This window comes from Rhyacophila brunnea, unplaced genomic scaffold (assembly GCF_057557595.1).
Source record: "Rhyacophila brunnea isolate RB1 unplaced genomic scaffold, BYU_Rbru_1.0 scaffold_13, whole genome shotgun sequence".
In the NCBI taxonomy this organism is placed as follows: Eukaryota; Metazoa; Arthropoda; class Insecta; order Trichoptera; family Rhyacophilidae; genus Rhyacophila; species Rhyacophila brunnea.
Window position 1 is genome coordinate 31,343,397 of NW_028232785.1, and position 17,545 is coordinate 31,360,941.

General features: G+C 36.9%; 1 protein-coding gene across 2 annotated transcripts in view; it reads right to left on the minus strand.

Moving 5' to 3' along the window:
* LOC147077276 (uncharacterized) overlaps positions 1-17,155 on the minus strand; it is a 69,459-nt gene extending 52,304 nt beyond the window's left edge. For both annotated transcript variants that reach the window (XM_085940790.1, XM_085940789.1), the window contains exon 1: positions 13,140-17,155. The gene's annotated coding sequence lies outside the window, so the exon portion shown is untranslated. The remainder of the gene's footprint in view (positions 1-13,139) is intronic.
* Between the last annotated feature and the right edge of the window lie 390 nt (positions 17,156-17,545).

A 17,545-nucleotide genomic window follows, 5' to 3' on the forward strand; every position in this document is an offset into this window, starting at 1 on the left:
ATAACATTGGAATGTCGTTCGGTGATTATACATTCACCTACCAAATTAAGTCATAATTTGGGGACCACCGATGGAAGAAAGAGCTCTAGGAAACCCTTTCTGCCTAATCGCAATGATGATACTGTTACATAATATTAATAATGTTGTTATTTTCAGATGTGTGAAAACGGTCTGATGAATATTAAGTATGAGAATAATGATGAGGGAGTCAACATCAATGAAGAATTTGTTGATAATGCAATTCGCCAAATTAATGCTGAATTAACTCAACCTGGCTCCTCTAATCTACAATACAAGTCATTAGACCAGGTATGTTAAATTACATAGTTGTTTTTTTTAAATCCGATGAAACTTTGAATTGTAAAAAAAACTACAAGTTACAATTTACAAAAAAATATTATTTTTCGAAAAATCGATACCTTCATGGCATTAACAGAAAATGATGTCGGGCATGTGGCCTTAGTATTCTCAATTAACCAAATTCTGGGTGCCCAATTTGGTCTACTTTTATTATATCTAGTTGAAAATAAATCACCGTTTTTTTAAATAAATCCATAATATTTAAATCAAAATATTAATCATGGTTTGACAAGGATTTCCGTTGACCTTAACGTGAGCTTTGGCCCCATTTTTGAAGAATTGTGCGTCGATGCTACCAGCGCGTAAACCACATGAATTGGTGCATTACTCTAGATGTAATGAATTCTAGGGAGTCTTCTGGATTAGTCTTTTTTCGTGTGGACAATTTTCCTTATTAACAAACGCGTGCAAACATGAGCGTCATCGCTAAACGCAATTTTGCGGTAAATTGAAGTTATAAGTTGCGTAAATCGACAACAGATTTTCCAAGTAAATTTGGATAATTTATTATTGTTTGTTGGTTGAGTGGTTCTGTTCATGAAGAATTGCGAGGCTAGGTATACTGATCATTAGGTATGCTCACATACTGCAACTTAAGGGCGGACATGCTCTGCGTAGGTCAAAATTGAGTTTTTATTGTATTTTCAAACCATGATCCGGACATTCCTTAAACGTTGTAGATAATCTATTTATATGATTTTGAAGCCTTATTATCCTTTATATTTATTTTAAATCAATTAAAAATAATTAAATTATAAATCTTTTTTTTTAAAACGGTACATGTTCAAACACGCGCGTTAACATGATCTTACTCCCTACTTCAGTTTTAGTTTGTCAATTTTTCAAAAAAACACTACCTTATTTTAAGGTCAATAATTATTATAAAGCAATCATTATTCGTAGGATATGCATTACACTTAAATGGTCAAAAACATAGCTTATAATTAGTATCTTTAGAATTATCTTCAAATGTGTTAATCTTGCCTTTTTTTGAATAATACAATGCCTAATTCTTGTCAAAATTGGGATCACAGAGTTTATCAATATAATTTTTTATCGTAAATATTTTACTAAAATTATCTCGTCATTAATTATACTTATAATTATACTAAAATAAATATAAAGGATAATAAGGCTTCAAAATTATATAAATAGAGTATCTACCACGTTTAAGGAATGTCCAGTATTATGGTTTGAAAATGCAATAAAAGCTCCATTTTGACCTATGTTGAGCATGTACCCCTTAAAGTTTAGAAGTATTTTTATTAAGCTACATATTTTTCCGACTTATACGCGGCGTAAATGAAAACTCTGCACTTATTGGTAATATTTGTTTGCGTGTCTCTGATAACTATCTTAGAAATCGAGTGCATCCATTTTTTGTTTGTTGGGCAATAAGTTTGTACAACCAAATCACATTAGATATTGACATATTTCACCTGCGTCAGGATGAGTGTAAGTGGGCATGTTTTATAAATTCTTAAAATAGGGTCTGCTTAGCTCATCCGGTGACTACCTTGTTATTTTAATTTTTTAATGTCCACACTAATTCTACTGTTTTAATGGTCATCTTTTTCTTTTTCTTTAATATATAATATGTAATACTCTTTTATTAATATTTATTTTCTTCTAAATGTCATGTTGTGAACGTCTTATATTAATAATTTGTAATGTTTACCACAATTAAAATATATACATATATATATATATAAAAAACAAAGTCGGGTTAGTTACACCATTTATAACTCAAGAACGGCTGGACCGATTTTTATAATCTTTGATTTGTTGGATTTGTCTCCTCCCGGAATAGCAGAATAACTATTAAAATATCGGATAAATCACGGGAAAAAAAATTATGAAGACAATTCATTTTCTCATACATTTTGACATTTTGAACAATAAATCTCGCGCATTCGAAAATAAAAGAAAATCACAAAAAATTTAAATCCATATACAACGCCATCTCTGATATATGACAGAAAGAATAAACAAGAAACAAATAAACAAATGATAGGCGTTGTGTGCATTATCTATCCTTTGACAGTTCAGCCTCAGATAATCCCAAAAGACTTTGTTGTAGACTCCGTAGAATTTTGGAGGAAGTTGTCCTGCCTGAATCTTTTTTACTTCTTCGACAGTACAACAGACAACATTGACCAGTTTTTTTTCGATTTGCCAAAGCGATCCGTTTGCACGAACGTTGTTCTACTCTGAGATGCCACGTTATTACACTTGGAACGCTTCATCGAAGAAATTTCAGCGTCGGAAGCAAGGCGATGCGGTTCCTGATCATCCGGATGTGCATTCTACTGATGCTCTTGGTCGCATTTAAACAGTTCATCCGAAGAATGGCGAATGATTCAACTTGCGGTTGTTGCTGGTAAATGTTCGTGGGCCGACATCATTTGAATCACTTCTAACTGTCAAGTGTAGTGTGCCCAACATTTCGCGCTGCATGTCAAAAGCTCAATTTGCTTGAAAATGATACTCATTGGCACATGACAATCGCTAAAGCATTTGTTTCTGCATCTCCAAGTCAGATACGCACATTATTTGCTATCATTATTTCGACATGCTTCCCATCGAATCCACCTGAACTGTAGAACAACTACAAGGATGATATGTCAGAAGACATTTTACATCGAATTCGTGTTATTTCAGGGAATCCCGATCTCGAGGTGAATAAGGAGATACATAACCAGGTTTTCCTTTTGATCGAAGACATGTGTTACCTCATGTGCGGCAGTTTGTTAGTCAAGTCAGGAATGCCAATGCCACATCGTGGAGTGAATTACGCTTTCAATCTAGAATTGGAACGTGAACGTGAATATGATCGAGATATATTGAAGTAATTAGTTCGAACGAATGTACCAATGTTGAACCCCCAACAGAAGGTATTGCACGCTACGTTAATGAAGGCAATTGTTGATGGAAATGGTGGCTTATTTTTCCTCGATGCACCCAGTGGAACTGGGAAGACATTCCTCATGTCATTGATTTTGGCCACTGTTTGTGCGAGATCCGAAATTGCTGTAGCAGTTGCTTCTTCTGGGATAGCGGCCACGTTGCTAGAAGGATGCCGAACGGCTCATTCAGCGTTGAAATTGCCGTTAAACCATCAAACGACAGAAAAACCGACATGCAATATTGCGAAACATTCAGCAATGGCCAAAGTTTTGGTAGCAAGTAAAATCATCACCTGGGATGAATGTAGAATGGCGCACAAACGCGCATTGTGAGAGATGTTTTGGAGGCGTAATGATTTTACTATCTGGCGATTTCCGCCAAACACTACCAGTCATTCCAAGATCGACCACTGCCGATGAAATAAACGCTTGCATCAAATCATTGACTCTGTGGCGCTATGTGAAGAACCTTCAGCTGACGACAAACATGCGAGTTACATTGCTAAACGATCCATCTGACGAAGATTCCTCTAAGCAATTTCTGACTGATCGGTAACGGCCGTGTTCCTGTCGACGAATCGAACGGATTGATTTCGTTTCCGCTGATTTTTTGCAATTTCGTGTCAACAATTGGTTGAGTGAACGAGCAATTCTTGCGGCAAAGAACAAAGATGTAGATCACTTAAAATTCACAATTAAAAATCAAATTGTTGGTCTACTGCATTCCTTCAAATTTATCGACTGTGTACTTGCTCGGCCGTAGTAATTTGTCGGGCGTGGTGCGGCGGCGTCTTGCGAAACTTAAACGTATAACCGTGTGTATTATGCCCGAAAAAAGACACTGTCTACGAACATTTTACACATGGTTATACGTTTGAGTTTCGCAAGATGCCGGCGCGCCACCCCCGCGCGACCACTACGTTCTTGCACTAACAAACGAAGACAAAGCAACCAACTAGCCAATTGAATTTTTAAACTCATTGGATCTTCCTGGCTTGCCACCGCACAATTTACAACTGAAGGTTGGCTCGGTAGTCCTCATGCTTCGAAATCTGAACCAACCAAAACTATGTAATCCATTTCATTTTGATTTGATTTTTGCACATTTATTGGACTTAATTCATTTTGAGTATTCATTTTAACTAAAAAAAATGAATTTAATTCAGCTAATAAATTATCACAAGATTATTGATTCTGAGGCGGTACGAAGTTCGCCGGGTCAGCTAGTATATATATATAAATGTCAACGAGTGAGCGCAGTGTAACGTATCGATTTGACAGAAAAACACTTAACAAACGACATAGTATCAGTGCTATATCAGGGAACATTGGAACATAAGTATATTTTATTGATTGTAGTATTGCTTTGAATATTTTAACATTCCTATTTTTTTTTGTAGATTTCTACCAAGAAATGTTTTGCAGTACGTAAGAGTAAAACATTGGATATCATTAACAAAGATACAGTGGATAATGACCCAAGTAACAACAAACTAGCACATGCAATAAATAAAAATAGACTAATGATGATGCAGCATTCGGAAATAACCATCGATGAACAGAACATCAAACATGAATTTCAGAAATTATACTTGCCAAAGGAGGTTCGAATTATGTTGAGAAGAGTTACATATTTTCCACGTAACTTTATTTGTAATAATTGTTGTAGAGTGTTTGAAACTGTAAAATATCTAAATCATCACTACGTTTCATGCATGAAGTCTCAGCATCTTAAGTCATACATGACACATACAGGTGAAAAACGACATCAATGCGATCTATGTTGTAAAAAATTCATAACAAATAGTAACTCAAAAGACATAAAATGACACATACTGGTGAAAAACCTTATAAATGCAATGTATGTTCATATAGATGCCCGCAACTTGGTGATCTTAAAAAACATAAAATGACACATACGGGTGAAAGACCCTTTAAATGCAACATATGTTCATATAAATTCTTGACATCTAGTCAGCTCAAAACACATACAATGACACATACTGGTGAAAAACCTTATAAATGCAATATATGTTCATATAGATTCTCGCGACTTGGTCATCTCAAAACACACAAAATGACACATACTGGTGAAAAACCTTATGAATGCAATGTATGTTCATACAGATTCTCGCAACTTGGTAATCTTAAGATACATAAAATGACACATTTTGGTGAAAAATCCTTTAAATGCAAAGTATGTTTATATAAATCCTCGACATCTAGTAAGCTTAAAACACATAAAATGACACATACTGGTGAAAAACCTTATAAATGCAATGTATGTTCATATAAATCCTCGACATCTAGTAAGCTCAAAACACATAAAATGACACATACTGGTGAAAAACCTTATAAATGCAATATATGTTCGTACAGATGCTCGGATCTTAGTAATCTTAAAAAACATGAAAAGACACATACTGGTGAAAAACCTTATAAATGCAATATATGTTCATACAGATGCTCGGATCTTAGTAATCTTAAAAAACATAAAAAGACACATACTGGTGAAAAACCTTATAAATGCAGTGTATGTTCATATAGATGCTCGCGACTTGGTGATCTTAAGATACATAAAATGACACATACTGGTGAATAATCCTTTAAATGCAATGTATGTTCATATAAATTCTAGACATCTCAAAAGACATAAAATGACACATACTGGTGAAAAACCGTATAAATGCAATGTATGTTCCTATAGATCCTCGGCATCTAGTTGTCTCAAATTACATAAAATGACACATACTGGTGAAAAACCTTATAAATGCATTGTATGTTCATATAAGTGCTCGGAACTTAGTGATCTCAAAAGACATAAAATGTCACATACTGGTAAAAAACCTTATAAATGCAGTGTATGTTCATATAGATGCTCGCGACTTGGTAATCTTAAGATACATAAAATGATACATACTGGTGAAAACCCCTTTAGATGCAATGATTGTTTATATAAATCCTCGACTTCTAGTCGGCTAAAACACATAAAATGACACATACTGGTGAAAAACCTTATAAATGCAATGTATGTTCACATAGATGCTCGCAACTTGGTCATCTTAAGATTCATAAAATGAAATACTGGTGAAAACCTCTTTATATGCAATGTATTTTCATATAAATCCTCGACACCTAGTCAGCTCAAAATACATAAAATAACACGTACTGGTAAAAAAACCTTATGAATGCAATGTATGGTCATATAGATGGTCGCAACTCGATCATCGTAAGTCTAAAGTGACATATACTGGTGAAAAACCATATAAACGCAAAATATGTTTATTTAGATGTTTGCATCTTGTTCATCTCAAAATACATAAATTACACATAGTGGTGAAAAACCGCCTAATGCAATTTATATTTATATAGATGCCCAGAACTTGGTGATCTTAAGAGACAAAAAATGACACATACTAGTAAAAAACCTCATAAATGCAATGTATTTTCATATGCTTGCTTAGGATTTGTGCTTTCAAAATTTGGGGCGCCGGATGGTATTTTTGTGCCGATCCCCTTATATGCTCGCAACTTGGTGATCTTAAGAAACATAAAATGACACATACTGGTGAATAAATCTATATATGCAATGTACGTTTATATAGCTGATGCTCGACATCTAGTAGGCTTAAAAAACATACAAAGACATACTAGTGTTATTGTTTCTAATTATAACGTATGTTCGTATAGATACTCGCAAATTTATCCATTATTTTATATTTATGTTATGACGTTTATGAAGACGTACCACTTATGCAGTCTGGCAAACATCATGTTGGTATTATTGGCCATTGGTATTTATGTGACAAATTAGTATTTGTAGCAAAGCATCTGAGCGTATTGACACTAGGAAATCCAATCACGGGATCCCTCTCGGACAATTTTCGATACCTATTAATTCCGTGATTAGTTAATATTATCCCGAATCTTTTGGGGTTGATTTTTTCATCAATCACAATCAATCAGTATGTGTACAAAATCATTATGTTTGTGACGTGTATGTACCTGCACACGTCACTCGTGGAATCGTCGTTTGCTCGCGGATAATAAATAACTATAGACGTTATGACCTATTGTTTTAGGTTGTGAAGATATAACGTCTATTATTTATATGTAGAAGGTCGCTTCGTGTGTGTGATAATATAATGTTCGGGGCACGAATAAATGAGACACAGTTTTTATTTGGATTGTTTTATATTGACTTAAAACAATTAAGATTAACACGGCACTAAAATAAGACTGTCATATTGTTTTTATACTTTATGATTTCTTTACATTATGATTTCTAATATGATATCGAAACTTTATGCGAAGTTGCTCGCATGATTGACAGTACTGTTGAAAACCGGATTTGCAACTGAATTATTGACTCATTTCATTATTATTGTCTATGGTCGATCAATGACCATAGACAACAACTTGACATTTGTATAGTTAAAATATAAAACCTCTACATAACCATTTTTGCTGTTATACGTAATTGTAACAACATTAGAATAACAATAAATCCGATTATTAACAACCAGTTAGATGTCACTGAAGTCATGGCACGCAAGCAGAGATAATTACTTCATTTTAATATCATGCTAATTATATCGAATAGCCACTTCACCGTTACGCGCTTGGTGCGTCCAATGATTTAAACCTATGTAATACCAAGATTCCATTCTGGTTAGTTTTAAGTAAACTAGGTTCACACGTCATAATCTTTGAATATTTATATTTCTGTAAGGGTATAATTGCCCTTACAGAATAACCTAAATGTATTCATCATAACTCTTCAGAATTTCAATCATACTTTTATATTTTAAAAATGTTATATTTACTATCAAAAAAAAATACCAATCCCGAGATAGTCAAATTGTAATCGTGGGATCAAAATTTTAGCTCGGGATTGGATTTCCTAATTGACACATAGGAATGACGACATTTTTTTTACTTTATAATTAACATTTGTAATTATTTTGCAAGCGCATGAATCGTGGTTAAGTTGGTAAACTCCACAAAAATATTAATATCGCTCAGTTTCCATTCCATTCTTTTACATGCGCAACAGTGGCAGTATTCTGTTATCTTTGTGATTATGTACTTACTTGAGTGCAGTAATAAATGGTTTTTCACAAATTACCATGATTTTCAACTATTTTATATCGTGACGGATTGTCTTTCTATACACCCTGCATATTGGAAAATAATATTGTTATAGCAATATGTAGTGTAAAATTCTTGTAGCTAATTTAATTTATTTATACTATATCTCAAGTAGGATTTTTTGTCAATTTTGTAGGTACCTGCCTAACTAGAGTGTACTTAGTAGTACCTAATCACCTAGAATTATTTTAAATGCCAACATTGAAAATATCTGTTGCTATATTCATAATAACTATAGGTAGTGTTACGTTCCTGGACTTTGGTCTTATACCATTATCCATCCTTGAGTAATTAATTAACGTAAACACGTTCCCTGACCTTGTAGTCAAAAGGCTTAAAACATATGATCGATTTCCTTCCTCAGATAAAAGTCATATGCATTGCGTATCGAGCTGGTATACGAGGCGTAGAAGTAAACGGTAACACAGGGTGAAAGATGAGGGAAGTGCTTGTCTAGTAATAAGATTGGATAATTTTATAAAATGTCTAGCGGTAAAATATGGAAATTTTGTCTACATAATATAAGCTAATTGATAAATATATAAGTATAACGTAGATCAACACATGATAGTGCTAACGGAAATAAGCAGACGAAAGCTAAAGGAAATTAGTAGGTTATAAGAATTATATTATAATAATGTTTGATTTGGTATTATTTTGAATTGTAAATAAACATCATTATGTAATTAGGCATGTGCATAAGGATAAGAACCTAATATTCATTATTCATAAGATTCGTACTTAGACAATGTTAGAAATATTTTTAGGTATAAGATTTTATGTATTCGGATAATAATTTTGATGTCAACTGTTAGCCTATTATAAGCAGAGTTACGCGGAGTAATTTATCTCGGTAAAAACCGCCAGTTCTCGCGGGAAGGGCGGTTAGAGCCTCAGACTGAGATGCACGTAATATGACCTCAAAGGTTTGTTACGAAAAATAGTGCAAACTTACAGCTGACGGCGGTCGCTGCAAATATTGTATTAATAATCCGGATGAATTAAAGGCATCGCTTGGTGTTTAAGTGATAGATCAAATATATTAATAATTATTATAAAATAAGAACAATAAGGATTGTAATCCAAAAGCCACAATTGTAAATTAAGGAACAATACGGAATGTAATTCAGTGCAATAATAATTGCAAAGAGTAATTCGGATTGTGGTATTAAACATTTATTGGTTACCTAAAAAATAAGAAATATTAAGGACCTTGTTATAAAGGGACTATTTTTATAAAGTCATAAGATTATAATTATTAAGATGCAAGTGTAAAGGAATAGTATACAAATAACTGGTGAAAACAATATACGAAGTAAAGCTAATCCTGGTGTTTAATTTAATTCTGGACCCGTGATCCTTTATAGCACTAAATTAAAAAGACGAAACAAACAATTTATTTAACACCCAAGTGCACACCAACACCCTGAGCTAGCTTCGAACTTGAGGGTAGGTACATTAGTAGGTACGTTACGTTCTGGTCTATTGAGTCAAAGCCAAGACGTTAAATAAGAAGAGGGTAAGGCCATCAATCACAGAAAAGCTGTATATTTTGACCATATTTACCTCAATGAGAAGTATGATTTGACTCCTACTTTTTTTTCTGTTGCTCAGTTTATTGAGGAATGCATAGAATCAACCTCGCCAGGTAAACACCAGGGGCAGGGGTGGTTAAAAATTCTAAGCAATCTGACGGTAAATTTGTCGTTGCTTGGGTTGGGGTGGCTGCTCTTGAGGGATATATACAATCTGCATATACTGGCAAATATTAATTTTCATGTTCCCACCAATATCACTCGCAGCTCCACGGTCTTCAAGATACCTCGTCGCAGGACAGATGTTATGTTTCATGATGCTGTTTATCGTGCAATTAGCTTATTTGATGGCACCATAAAGGTTGATTTGTTTTTTATTAATTATATAATGTTTGTAGACGTTTTAAATAGGATAAATTTATAATTGTATATATTATCATATTTCTTTAATATTTACACATGCTGTCTTTTTCCACTTTCTTGTCATATTAGTTGTTATTTGTAATTAAGATATTTTTATATATTTGTATGTATTATGTATTATGGCGCATTGGCCAAAAGCTGTAATGCCGTAATACTCTTTTTTTTATAAATAAATAAATATAATATTGCCAGCAGGAAGGTTTTATTTTAAATCTAAGGGACGTATTTACTTTTAAGATAATATTTATTTGTGGGACAGAGGCTGTGAACTAACGGGGTCGAATATTATGATTTATATTATTTAGATATTTCATATCATATTAATTATTCAAATTTCAAATTTATTTATTATACATGCAAGTAATGAACATGACAAATTATAAATTCAAAACGTTCACATGACATAAACAATAAGTGTCAACAATATTGAAATATAAATACAGGGTGATATATAAGTAAATAATAAAAGTACATGGAAGCACAAACAAGTGAACTAGATTGATAGACCATATCTTAAAAACAGATAAACAAACGCCTACCTAAACTCACCTCATGTAAGCGGAATATATCAATATCATATCGTCGGCTCTTTATGCAAACCCTCCACGCCCGCCTCATGCAAATGCTCAGGATGGAGCTAAAACTTATTATTACATTTATTTTATACATAAAAAAGTATTAAACTTATGATAATATGCCTATTATCAAAAAAGAATGAACTCTAATATCGTAGAAAAACCATTTTAACTCTCTCCTGAATATCCACACAAAACAGACATAGAAGGCCTACATAGCAAGCCGACGATGTGCGATTTAATTGAACATAGTTATTGCCCTTTCAATTGGCATTACTAATGGCACATAAGTTTTGCACCATGGGAGGACAAACAACGAATGCTCCCGATTCCTAACATTTACAACTTCGAGTCAGAAACATAATATTCAAATGTAAATATATTAATAGATTGCGTTCTTTAGAATCATACTACCGTGGCACCGTAGGCGATCCGCAGGTATAATGGTCGGTCACTGCTTAAGTTCTAGTACCTCGGTCGTGTTTGTCATTCTCCCTTTTCTTTTTGTAATGACGGATCATTTGTTGATGTGTGTATCTCTGCGCCAGGATTGCCAGTGACTTCTCAATGCCCGAAAAAATGGCCAGTAATGCCGTGCCACTTGACGATTCTCTTATTGTCGTTGCTGCAGTTGCCAGTGATGTTGCCATATTCACCACTGCCCCCTCCATGGACTTCGTCTGATAATTCTCCAAAATCATATCGTAACCTTCCTGATTCACGCTCGACAATAACAAACAAGGTGTCGCTGCTCTAAGGTACCGTAAAGATGTGTCATTGACCCGCCGGATCGGAAGTTCGCCGGTCGGGTAATCATCATAGACTCTACGGGTTGCAACCAATAACATATTAAATGGACAACACACTTCATATCGGCGCGCACGAGAACTTGTGCACGAAAGTCCACAGATGTATATGTAGACGTCACGTGACCATATGACGTATCCATTTCCATTATGCGATACAAGCTTCGAGAATTTATAGCAATATAACCTTTATTGTAATGGCGTATTAGTGTCATTGCGTTAGAAACAGATTAAATGAGATTAGACGCAAGTGAGCCCAGCACATCACAGGCGTCTGTCCAATGGTTTCTGTTATTCAATGCATCGAATAAACATTCATCAATATCTTAAAATGGCATTTTATCAATAATAAATAATACTAACACATGAAAAGTGATATCCCATATTTTTTGGAGTGTTTAGTAGATTTTTTGGTACTGTTCGGTTAAAGCGGATACAGCGGAAAATTTACAATTTTTAACTAGGCACATTGGCATTTTGTAGCACAATAATAACGGCGGAGTCGAAATCTGACAGTCAGAAATTTTGTATGGGCAGACCCAGCGGTGTCGCCAGACCCAGCGGTGTCGCCAGACCGCTGGCAAGCAGAATGTTCATTTGAGCGTAGGATACCGATATTAAAATATGAATTTCGCCATCCGGCAGACCCGGCACAAAATGAGTGTCATTTTATTTTCTAGATGCTTCGTCCATATTGTTGCAGCGATGTGCTCTCTACCTAGAATCTTTTATATCTTCGAAATCCTCTCGGTTGCGAAATTCTGCCCGGTACTCAGGGGTAAGGAATCCAATCCCGAGCCAAAATTGTGATCCCGGGATTGGCATTTTTTTAATATTTATTATAAAAATTTTATGTACAAAAATAACTAATAAATACATTGATAAAATCTGGCAAAAATATTTATTGTTAATGTGTACATTCAATCTTATAATATTGTAATATAAATAATAATGTGAAAGTAAAACAGTTTTATATATTTATGAAAAGATAACAAAAAATACAAGTTCAATTAAAATAAAAAATGAAAGGAGTTTTACCTACCAATAAAACTCTTATTATTCATGTTGACTTTGAAGTCCTTGAGTCCTTGAGATAGGGTTTGCTCTTTCTTCTTAGCGTGAGGATATATTCTACTAATTTATTTTTCTTTTTCTTGTCGTTGGTCATTTCTCCGTTTTCATTTACTGGTCATACCCGCGCGTCTGTTTTTTATGTATAAAGTTTGGCATCACTTTGTTCATTATGATATGACTCAAGGAACCAGGTAGAAGTTACCTGGACTTCAAAGTCAACATGAATAATAAGAGTTTTATTGGTAGGTAAAACTCCTTTCATTATTCGAATTTGACTTTGAAGTCCTTGAGACATCTGTTTGTTATCACCTGGTGTTGGGTATGCCAAATTCCTGTATGTGACAATGATTCATTGACGAGGTATAGACCATCGTGACTTTCCATGTATATGTTGAATAGAGAAGTTAATGGGTTCTTTTCCCCTTCTGATGGTGGTGTATCCATCGTTCTCTGGTAGTTGTCGTGAAATGTCGACTCACTACGCCAGTTACCTCTCTTTAAAATATCATCTATTGGGTATATTTACAGTTTAAGGAAGCCACTACTGAGCGGACACTACCTGGTGGTTCTTGTACCCCTGCTTCCAACAGTACTGACCATATCCAATTCCCTATAACTGTCCTGGTGGTTGGTTTTGGTGATCCTCTTGAAGATATAAATAATTCCGAAATATACCGACATTCCCCTCTCTTTAGGTTTGACCAGCGCTCGAAATGGAAAAGACTACAAACCGGAGCGCTCGAAAATTAACATGGTTATCAAATTTTATGTGTATTTCATAAACATAAGTGTGCTAGATTTTTTTTTTTTTTTTTTATTATATGGCATATCTAGCTCGGACGGTCAAATTATTTTGTCCACGAGACGGGGCGATAACTTTACAGATTTCACGAACCGGAACGGCGCTCCGGTGCGTTCCGGTCCATTTCGACCCCTGGGTTTGACATGCAGACGAGTTTCCGTAACCAGAATACTGGGTCGATGTTTTGACACGTGGAAGCGCTTAGCTTCCATTCCGATTGACGATGCTTGGCGGTATCTGTATTTGAGCCAAACATTGGCCATACAATTTGTGGCCACTTTTTTCCACTAATCCATTGTCTACTATTACTGAGTAGTGTGAGGTCATGAACCCTTCGTCCCGATGCGAGAAGCAGCCGAGTAGGTGGCTGTCCTGCGAGAGGTTTCGAATAGGTTGTACTCCACCGGTGTTGTTTTCCTAAGATGATCTACCACTCGTCCTGGATCCCAAACCGGTGGTTTGATGGGTTTCATATTTTCAGTTATCATAACCGAAATTTCCTGTAACATATTGTGTTGTACTACCACGTTGATGCTGATATCTACAATGATAATCGGTTTGCAAAATGTGGCTATGGCTGACTTATGCACCAGGATGGTTATGTACGACAAACCCTCCATGTTGTGCATGTAGCCTAGGTATCTGGCCAATTCCATTGGTTGAGGGCTATTATGATCCATTAGGTTCATGTTACCCATGTCATTGTCTTCCATTTGTTCCAAGCTGGTTTATTTTTAGAGTCGAAGGCCGCCATCTGGAAGTAAGAAGTGCCCTTTCTTCCACCATTCAATTTGATGTTATTTCCACCCCACCCGAAATTATCCATAGTTAAAGGGACAGGTCCCGGGTCCTTGGAGGTGGACCGTTGGTCTCCATACCAACTAGTGTCGTATGTAGGTGAGGCATTGTATAAGCATTGTTTCCAGCTTGGTGCCACTAGTGAGTACTTCCCTCTTGCTGAGTTCAGGTGCGCTAGGACTCGTGAAAGGATGTTTGGTGGGGGAAATATCCACGCCAATCTAAAGTCCTACACTCGGCTGAAGGCGTCGTGAAACAGCGCGCCACTGTCTGTAACGTCTCGTGACACATACGTTGCAATGACATGTGCTGTTTCGCTTGCGAAAAAATCCACCTCGGGAACACCCCATCTTTGAAACAGGGGGGTGGTTGCGGTGTTGATGAGGTGCCATTCGGGAATGAGTTGTCTGCGGGAGAGATGATCTGCCACGCAGTTGTAATTTCTGCGGAAGTATTGTGCAGTAAACGTGATGTTGGTTCGACTGGTAAATACTAGTATCTGTCGGCATAGGTTTGGGAGGGTGACAGATTTTGTGCCGCCCTCGTTGTTGATGTATGCCACCACTGTTTTGTTGTCTGTCTGCAGAAGCAGATCTAATCCTATGATTGATTGTATCTGAGATTGAATTGCAAACATCTCCTTCCTGTTGGAATGCCATGCCATGCTAACTGGTCTTGTTTCCACGTACCTGATAGGTGTGTTCATTCAGTTGGGCTACCTAGCCTGTGTCAGACGCGTCTGTCGTCAGGAGGTGATTGATGTGTGTCAACTCTGAGAAGCCTATCACCTGGAGCCACCACATGATGTCCTGTTAGGCCTGTGGCGGGATTGTCGTCTATTGGCGAGAATGGGACCTCGACAATTTTGATGACTGGAGCTTTGTAGCCGTCGGCAATGCAATCTTCCTCGTGGAGGTAGGATGCGAAGTTAAGTCGCCCCAGAAGGGATTGAACATGTGCCTACCTGAGGGACCAACTGCCTTTTTGTAACTGCGTTGTGTCAAATCTGAGGATCCTATCGCCTAGGGCCACCACAAGATGTCCCGTTGGGCCTGTGGTGGGATTGTCATCAATTAGCGAGGATGGGACCTCGGCCATATTAATGACTGGAGCTTTGTAGCCGTCGGCAATACAACCTTCCTCGTGGAGGTAGGATGTAAAGTTGAGTCGCCCCAGAAGGGATTGGATATGTGCCTGTCTGAGGGACCAACTGCCTTTTCCTGCGTTATGTCAACTTTGAGAATCCTATCGCCTACAGCCACCACATGATGTCCCGTTGGGCCTGTGGTGGGATCGTCATCAATTGGCGAGGATGGGACCTCGACCATATTGATGACTGGAGCGTTGTAGCCGTCGGCAATGCAACCTTCCTCATGGAGGTAGGATGTGAGGTTGAGTCGCCCCAGAAGGGATTGGATATGTGCCTGTCTGGGGGACCAACTGCCTTTTTGTACCTGCATTAGCAGCTGATGGTGACGGAGTGCTACACACTTCTCCGGCGACAGAAACCCCCGCTTGTTGTGTGTGTCCTACGTGATGTCCAGGGACCCTCATTGTTGGCTTGGGTTCAGACAGGATCTTTTAATATTTATAAACCATCCTAAAGACTGTAGGAAGGTTATCCTGTATTCCACCTGAATCGAGACTGTTTCTCGGATTGGTTGGCTACTAAGAAGTCGTCTAGGTAAGTGAATATTCTCAGCCATTCTTTCGTAGGCGTTCGGCGACCCAATCGGTCAGGGATGCCAACATAATTGGAGCGGTTGGCAGCACGAACGGGAGTCACGTGAATCGTAGGAGCTCCCCTTGGTAGGGTAGTCGAACGAATCGACGATGTTGAGAAGCCATTGGTACCTGGAGGGACGCCTGGCTTAGATCTATTATAACTAGCCAGTCTTCTGTTTGTAAGACGGCTGGAACCTCGTAATGGTGAATTAGTTTGAATGGCCTTGGCTGTAGGAACGCATTCAAACGCTTTCGGTTGAAAACAGGGCATAGGGCCCCGTCTTCTTTCTTGATCAGAAACAGGGTAAAGAGAAAAACCAGGGGTTTGACCCGCTTCTTCTAGAACCCCTGAGTTCTTTAAGTCCTCGATCTGGAGAGTGACCGCTGCTGATTGTTGCGTTTGAAAATCTTTCCGTAAAAGTAAAGAAGGACTTACCAATGGTGGTATCCGCACAAAAGGTATGCGGGCTACGGCTATTATTTTTACCAATTGTTTTGAGGATTAGTTGCCCAATCCACTAACCCTTGCATACCCTTTCAGAAGCTGTCCCGTTGGGAAAAAATCGCATTCTGGAGGGCCGCGATGGTCCTTTTCGTCAGATGGTTAGCTGATCACGAGTGGTCGCACCGACGCAACTTGTCATTTAGACCTAACTCTACGACCGTAGGGGCCGCCAAGAATTGTTTTTTGGGCGTTGTGCCACTCCTTGCCGGTCCCCCTGCTGAAATAAGGTACGTAACGAGGATACCTCAAACATCAGCATCTTAATCGACGCTGGTACGTTGAACTTTTCCTCCTGTAGCAGTTCTGCTGCGCCGTCTGGTGTCCATTGCTTTTAGAATATCCTCCTCACGGTCATTCAGATGTTGCGCCATAATCACTGATCACTTAACGTTCACTTAACTATCACTTAACGTTCGTCCAAGATAATTATTTTGATAGTTAGAATGAACTGTCAGAAGCAACACGTAAACAAAGTAAGAAGTCAAATCCATAATGAACAAAGTGATGCCAAACTTCATACATAAAAAACAGACGCGCGGGTATGACCAGTAAATGAAAACGGAGAAATGACCAACGACAAGAAAAAGAAAAATAAATTAGTAGAATATATCCTCACGCTAAGAAGAAAGAGCAAACCCTATCTCAAGGACTTCAAAGTCAAATTCGAATAATAACATATTGTATTGACAATAAATAAAATATAAAACAATTAAAGATTTAAGTACGTAATTAAAACATTATGTATCACCTTAAACGAGCTCTACTTTTTAATGGATTTATTATTGTTCTGATGTTGCGATTGCGCAAGGCAGCAAAATGGTTATTATAAGGTGATTCCCCTTTGACCAGTGGGTCTCCAAAATAGCACTTTCTGGTAGTGAGCAA